The sequence below is a fragment of the Podarcis pityusensis genome (genome assembly GCF_964106645.2).
Source record: "Podarcis pityusensis genome assembly, chromosome: 11".
Taxonomy (NCBI): domain Eukaryota; kingdom Metazoa; phylum Chordata; class Lepidosauria; order Squamata; family Lacertidae; genus Podarcis; species Podarcis pityusensis.
In genome coordinates, this window is record NC_138036.1 from 46,923,326 (window position 1) to 46,931,545 (window position 8,220).

Genomic DNA, 8,220 nt, shown 5'->3' on the forward strand with positions numbered 1-8,220 from the left:
TCGCCCCATAGGACGCACACACATTTCCCCTTCATTTTTGGAGGGGGGAAAGTGCATCCTATAGGGCGAAAAATACGGTATGTATTTTGTTTTTCTAGCTTGATCAAAATTGTTTATTATTTCATAACAGGTAGATAGTTAAGAGCTTAGGTGGCTTCAGCGGTGGGTGCCTGGCGCCCCCCAGAATTTGGCTCCCAGGTGCCCCACACCCCTTGCACCCCCAGGTAAAGACGGCCCTGACCCTGGGTTTCCTAATGGAAGAAAGAAGGGTTATGAAAATAAGAAAACTAATAACAGTAATTAGTGCTTTTCTTCTAGAAAAAAGGTGCTGGTACTCACCCTTGAAGTTGTTACAGTAAGTTTTAGCCACACTTTTAACCACTGCTTTTCTTCTAGGGGGAAAAAGGTGTCAGTACTGTGTACCCTTGAATACCCCCAGAAAAAAAGCACCGGTAGTAATTTAAATTGCCGTACCTCTCCAAATCCACAAATGCAGGTGACAAATTCAATTTTCTCCCTCTGAACCTGCACATATTAAAGTTTTTTTATTATTAATTTTATTGAGTACAAATTAGGGAAAAAAATACAAATATACAAAAAAAGGAAAGTACATGTAACCAAGAGAAAATTAGAAAACATTTTACCTCTTCTCATATTTACAATTATTTACACCTCTACAAAACAATATTCACAATAAAGAAAAGAAATAAAAGGTAAAATATAAAAGAAAAGAACAAGAAGATAAAGAAAAGGAAGAAATAAGACACAAGATTATTCTAAACACAACCAGATTTTAGTAGCCGAGCCCTGGTTTTGTAAGCAATCATTTAAACACTCCCATTGCTTCATGACCATAGTTTTAGGTTTTCTCCTTATTAAATCTGTCAATTTTGCTAGCTCCAGGTACTCGCAAAGTTTCCCCAGCCATTCTCTTTTTGTTGGAATGCTATCCTTTTTCCAATAGATAGCAATCAAAACTCTTGCCGCTGTTGTCGCGTATAAGAATATGCTAGTTTTATCCTTTGGGATATCTTTATCAAGAATTTCTAGTAGATATGCCTCTGCCTTTTTATTGTGTGATGCCCTTATCATTTTTTTTATCTCGTCATGGATCATGTCCCAAAAAGTTTTGATCTGCAGATATTAAAGTTATGCAATCTAGAATCAGGAGCCTAATGGGATTCCTAATGCAGGAATCTCTTCAAATTGGGTTTACACCTTGCAGGCTGTGATAATGAACTTCTTGGTTCCCTGATGGAGCTAACATGCACAGTCCTCTTTGCAAACAACACTGAAGCTACAGTCTATGTACTTTCTGATTCTCTACAAATGCATAGAAATGCACAGATTGTTCTGTTGCTGGTCAATGGCTGTTTTGCACTTGTTCCTTCATAACTCTGCTCTTTCCCATTTCTGTATCAATTTGCTATTTAAACAACAACAACTGCCTGAAAATTCACATTGGTTTTGTATACATTTCTTCACAAAACAGACACATTTTAATATATATTTTTGTTCAATCAAGATAAAGTTTGGGGAGAGATTTCATTCAGTCTGCATTTAGAAGTGACGGTGACCTGACCCGATTTCTATTTCCTAAAATAACATGCCAAGCAGAAGGCCTTCTTGGTAGTGGCGCCCGCCCTGTGGAACGCCTTCCCATCAGATGTCAAGGAAATAAACAACTATCTGACTTTTAGAAGACATCTGAAGGCAGTCGTGTTTAAGGAAGTTTTTAATGTCTGATGTTTTATTGCATTTTAATATTTTGTTGGAAGCTGCCCAGAGTGGCTGGGGAAACCCAGCCAGCTGGGCAGGGTATAAATAAATCTATTATTATTATCATTACATCCAGATTGGAAGGCAAATTTGGTCTTGATTCTATTTCAGCCCCCTGTTGCATATTCCCTTTTTGCATACAGAACACTAGCCCTCTCAGGCACTGAAGTGTCTTACCATCCAGACTGTAGCCTAGCTGGAGGTCAACGGTCTTCTTCTTCTTTGGCTATCATTCGTAGCTGAGTAAGATTGTCTTCCATGAAAGGTCAACAGTAATGGGACCAACAGAGAAGTTCCATTGTTCTGGGGAGGAAATCCCTTGCAGCGAGATTACAACTAATTCTTTTTGATCCGGGTAGCATAGCATTTTCCTTTAATCAGATCTTGTAGGACTAGCTCACAAAGGCTAAAATGCAGTGTTCATTGGCCTAAATGAACAAGTCTTAAGAAATTAAGTTAATCTGAGCTTTTGTTTACTTATTCATTCAATCACACAGTTCAAGTTTCAAATGAGGGACTCTCTGACCATCCAAAATGCCTTGGCTTTTTTGCACAATGAAAAACCCTTGTATGAACTTACCCTAGAAAAAGCAGTAGAGGGAGCTGTTGTCATGCACTCAGAAAAGGTTTTGTCTTCTTTTAATTCCCCATCTGAAACGGAATTAGCAAATGCCTCTCTTTTTTTTTTGCAGTGATAAACTATTCCAAGAAATCCTTTAGGTCCAACACTTGGAATCATCATAATCATCATCACTGCGACAATTTAGATTTCTATTTTTCTATGGCATTAGTCATTTCCAGTTGAGACTTACTGTTCCGTATGAGAAATAATCTATAAAAGTGAAACTGTTGCATATTACTACTACTACCACTATTACTAATAATAATATAAAACAGAGAACAGAGGAAGAAACATAAACTGTACTATTCAGCTGATTTAAAATATTTCAGCTAGCACAGTGGACCATCATTCATGGCATCATTCACTGGGGGGAAATGTTAACCCATTAAAAAAAAAATGTAACCCATTAAAAAAAGTGAACCCATTAGAAAATTAATATTCTTAATTGTTTTAGCAAGTTAGTTTTTAAAAAACCACCTTACCCCAAAGACATGAAAAGCTAAAGTTAGGTTTGTAATATTAAACATTTGAAGCGGTGTGGGTGGTAATCTATGGTCCTCCATAAATTTTTGGACTCTCATTAGAGGCCAGCAGGGGTGCCAACTTGTCCCCGTGACCGTGGGTGACCGTTTTGAGGATAATGTCCATTCTAGCAGGCCATTAGCACGGGTTCCGGACAGTCCATGTGGCAAGAGAGGAAAAAGGCAGAAGGTGGGGAGCTCAGGAGAAAAAGTTCTGGAGCTGTTCCACCTGGTATCTGCTGCTGGAAGGAACAGAGGTGGGGTTTCAATGGGAGGGGAGGGTTAAAAACCTTTCTCCTGCAAAGGATTCCCCTTCTTCCAGTTATGAAGGTAGGATAGTATTCAGCCAAACTTTTCTCAGAGTAGATTTATTGAAATTAATAGGCCTTAGTCATGGTCATTCATTTCAACAGGTTAGCTCTGAGTAAAGTTTAGTTGAACATCAGCCAGAGGAAGCTCCTGAGCCAGATCACTGGTCCATCTAACTCAGTATGGGCTACACTGATGGGCAACAGCTCTCCAGAATTTCAGACGGGGTTCTCTTCCAGCCCTACCAGGAGAAGCTGGGGACTGAACATGAGATCTTTCACATGCAAAGCAGTTGCATTGTCATTGATGTATGACCCTTCTTAGTCGTTTCAGAACAGATCGTTAGGAGATGTACTGGCCTGTTGTATACTTGAGAGTAACCCCATCAAGAGAGGGATGCGGGTGGCGCTGTGGGTTAAACCACAGAGCCTAGGACTTGCTGATCAGAAGGTCGGCGGTTCGAATCCCCGCGACGGGGTATCCCTGCTCCTGCCAATCTAGCAGTTCGAAAGCACGTCAAAGTGCAAGTAGATAAATAGGTACCGCTCCAGCGGAAAGGTAAACAGCGTTTCCGTGCGCTGCTCTGGTTTGCCAGAAGCGGCTTAGTCATGCTGGCCACATGACCCGGAAGCTGTACGCCGATTCCCTTGGCCAATAAAGCGAGATGAACTCCGCAACCCCAGAGTCGTCCGGGACTGGACCTAATGGTCAAGGGTTCCTTTACCTTTTTAACCCCATCAGACGTTGTGGAACATACTTTTGAGTAGGATTTCACTCTGAGGTAGTCATGATGAAAACTGAAACGAGGCAGTCCTTATTCTGGGTTAATTAATCCAGAACTTTTCTTTTCTCTCTGGCTCTGCCCGTCATCAGTCGTGGCTCTGCTCACTTCTGGTATAGGATCGCAGACATATGATCCACTATGGAACGCAGGCCTTGACAGAAGAAAGGTTGTTAACCCCTGTTTAAAAGAGCACTGTAATGAGCATCGTGAGTGTTTGCAGGAGCCAGACCCTGAGTGCTGTGAGGATTTGCAGGGACCAGGCTCTGGTCATGCTTGCCTTGGGGGAATTAGGTGCAGGCTGGCAGGCGTGGTCAGATGAGGTGATGTTGTGCCCCTGGAGGCAAGCTCAGGAGGACTATATAAGGCCTATGTTTCAGCCTTTGGCTTTGCCATAGCAATGTGGTTGCATCCTGTTTCTGCTTTGCTTCCTGTGTTCCAGTTAGCCTGCATCCTGGCCTCCCCTGGCCCCTGACCTCCACTGGACTGTGGACCCACCAGTTGAACTGCTACCAGTACAACCGCCTGTACCCCAGACCCAGTGTATCATTTCTGGACTCTTGCTACTCATGCCCCAGACCATGGCAAACACTAGCTGAGTGAGGTAGAATCAACAGGCCTAGCATTTTATATTTGTGAAAGAGTCAAAAGTTAAAAAGAAGCCACTGGTGCGCTGGCATTCCTAGTCAATATAAACCAAAGTCTTCATTCTAATCCTTTTAGTAATCCTTACTTCTCTGTTCTTCGGAAACAAAGATACAAGCACAGGCCCAATGCAGATGTTCCAATTAAGCAGACTTCTGTCATATCCAAGAGCAAACCTATTCAAAGCACCAGTAATGGTCAAGATATGTTTTGGTTTTCATCTTCCCTTTTCAGTTGTTAAGCAACAGGCCCAAAATATACATCCTTCTACATTACACGAAGTTCTTCTTTCCCATTTGAAGTTAATTAACGGGTGTTTTGAGATTGCGAAGCTGGTTGACTTTCTCCAGTTTAAATATTTTTATTTTATATTTTGTATCAAACTCCTCAAAGCAGCAGGAATTTCTGGATAGTCCTTCACAGGGTGAGTTTCCTTGGAAAGGAGACGGGAGAAAGGGAGACTTCTTGTGCTTTTGTAATAATCTGCTTATTTACAAATGTACAGAATGAGCAGGTATTTTGGAGACATACGAGCCGAGAACACCCGGGCAGGCCGTGTTAGATAACAACAGTACTTCCAAAGCAACAGCAGGGATCCTGATACCCACAAACTCTTTCTCAGCCAGGAATCTTTTAGGCCTTTCAAGCCTAAACACAAACTCACCCCACACTGAGACTTGGCAAAATAACCGCCCTGTACTATATAGAGTGGAAGCTGCCCATCCAAATTGCCAGAATGATCTGCTTCACCGTTGAATTGAAAGTGGACAATTTTAATAAAATTGTGGGTAGCATTTACTATCTGAACATGCTTCACCTTAGCCTGCGCTGCATCATTCAAAGTTTAGGATACCAAGGCATATTTGAATAGCTGTATTAGAAGGATCAAGCAAGGAAGTATCTGTGAAGTTATTATTGCTATATTTGTCAGAAACCCAGGCTACTGTGAGTTACAGGGCGTTTATCTGTGGACCTAAGGTAGAGAAAAGTTAAATGTCTGTTGTTTTCCTAAACTGCTTAAACCTGGGCTAAATAGCAAAAAAGCATGTTTAATATAACTAATTTCCAGATGAATGTGGTGCCAAGCACGAATACATTAACAAGGTAAGGCTGTAAGGTCTATAGGTAAGATAATGTATTGCTTTCATTAAAAAGCAATCTGCATGGACCATATCCACTAACAATGGACAGTCTGCAGCTGTCACCTTTATCAGGGGAACAAGAGCAAGCCACTACATTTTAATCACTGGAGTTTGTCAGGAACGAAAAACAGCCAGCTTCCCACAAATCAACAGACATGTATCCTGATAAGGAGAGTGAATTGGAAGAGGACAGCTGAACCCTATGCAGTACACCACCTATTCTGGTGTGATCAAAGCGCAGTAATTGTAGATGATAAATCTATTCAAATAGGCCCCAGGACAAAACCACGTATCTTTCGGAAGCCAGACTCATGCTTACAAGAGGCATCTGTCGTGCTATAATAACCTTGTACGAAATTTTGGAGTTTCCCAACAGTTTCTTAAAACCACAAGGGAGAAAGGAGGAGGTAGCTGCTGGGGTGAAAGCTCCCTCTTGTCTTCCTGATATTCTTGCCTCAGCTTATCAGGATTCTAAGAAGCCCAAGCAGACCTAGAAGATGGAGACATGGTGAGCTCAGTCCGCATCGTACTTACCATTGCATTTTCCTTTGCCATTTCGTTCCTAACAGGTCTGAAATTAATGGGCTCGTGCATTTGATTTTTCGCCTGCCGCATCACAAGTTGAGATCTGTGCATGCAGCTAAGAATGCTAAATAAAAGCATCCAAATGAAATGACCTTTAAAATATAAAATACTTCACATGAAAACAGCAGCAACATTCAATGGTTTTAAGTCTGGCTGGTGAAGCAAATAAGGTTTGTGGTGCTTCTAGAAGATAAAACACATTTCTCTGGAAAGGAAGCTCCATAGCTGTGGCAAGACACTGAGCATATTTGCATGACACACACGTATTCGAGATCACTGTACTGATCAGTGTCCTCTGCTTGCCTGACAACATCTCTGGCACCCTCTATGAGAGCCAGTGTGGTGTAGTGGTTAAGAGCAGTAGACTCGTAATCTGGTGAACCAGGTTCGCGTCTCCGTTCCTCCACATGCAGCTGCTGGGTGACCTTGGGCTAGTCACACTTTGAAGTCTCTCAGCCCCACTCACCTCACAGAGTGTTTGTTGTGGGGGAGAAAGGGAAAGGAGAATGTTAGCCGCTTTGAGACTCCTTTGGGTAGTGATAAAGCGGGATATCAAATCCAAACTCTTCTTCTTCTTCTATGGGCATCTACTTCTCCATGGGAACAGGTAGGTCCCCTGGTCATCATCCATTTCCTAAGCAGGAGCTATGGGGGGGGAATGTAGGAAGACATGGGTAGGGAGAATGTAGGGCACTTTTAGGAGCCCCAGCACACAACACTCAGGTGCCCACTACCCTGGTTCCCTGCCCCATTCCAGAGGGCCACTTTTCAGGGAGTCTATGCCAGTGCAACACACAACCTCCTGGAACATGATCAGGGTGAGCACCTTTCATCCAGTATGATGGCCTTGTCCAATGCCTCCTCAAAGGGCATAACTTTGTGGAACTACCAAGGATGCCAACAAGATTTCCTGGGCATGGTATATGGACTGGGCCATTACCAAAAGGTGGCAGAATTCCCATGGATCTGTCAGTGGATCTCGCCCGGCCCACAATCTATTGGCAAGAACTGCTGTTTATGTACACATAAAACCTAGCTTACCTCCCAGGGCTGTTGAAAATATTAAAGGGGTGGAGATGATAACATATACAACTTTATACTCCTGGGTAGAAGTGCAAGGTACAAATATATTCATTTTCAAAAAGAAAGCTAAGAGTCTAGGGCTCCTGCTAGCCTCAGGTACCCCCCAAATCCTACCACTTCTACCTATCTGTCGGCCACCCCGGGAATTATTATAGATGGGTTTCCCCAGCTATTCTGTGCAGCTTCCAACAAATTTGAACATTATGCACAGTAAAACATCAAATACTAAAAACCCCTACACAGGGCTCCCTATACAACTCCCACACATGCTTGTGGGTGGGTGATCACTCATCCCCATATCTGAGCCCCCTTCCACCCTCCTGGTGTAAGACTCTCACCAGTTTGCTTGTTTGGGCCCTGAGAGGGGAAGGGAGAGGCCAGACCCTGGTGATATTCCATTCTCATTAGCCCCCTTGGAAAAGGTAGATGGGCATGGCATATTTATGGGGAAAGGAAGCAATGGTTCACAATGTGAAAAATTGCCCCATGAACACTTAAGGGACACTCCACAGCAATCAAACACATGCTCTGCTCCATCTAATGTGGGAAAAATATTTCAGTTGCCAGTCATCAGACAGATTTGAACAGTCTAAACTCTACAGATGGTTATGTCAAATGTATCAGTCTCACTGTTTACATATTTTCATAGCCTGCCAGAAGAAAATCTTTAAGAAAATAGTTCATTAGTATTCATATTTGCTTTTGAGCTGAACAAATGCTGTGGGAATAAGTAACATAATCATTCTGCTGCAT

General features: G+C 42.4%; 1 long non-coding RNA gene across 1 annotated transcript; it reads right to left on the reverse strand.

The window, feature by feature from the left end:
* Positions 1–339: 339 nt before the first annotated feature.
* Positions 340–2,402, reverse strand: LOC308458969. Its single transcript, XR_013977791.1, has 3 exons — positions 2,360–2,402; positions 475–525; positions 340–392 (listed from the first exon to the last, which is right to left on the reverse strand). It is a non-coding gene; the product is annotated as an uncharacterized lncRNA (long non-coding RNA).
* Positions 2,403–8,220: the final 5,818 nt, after the last annotated feature.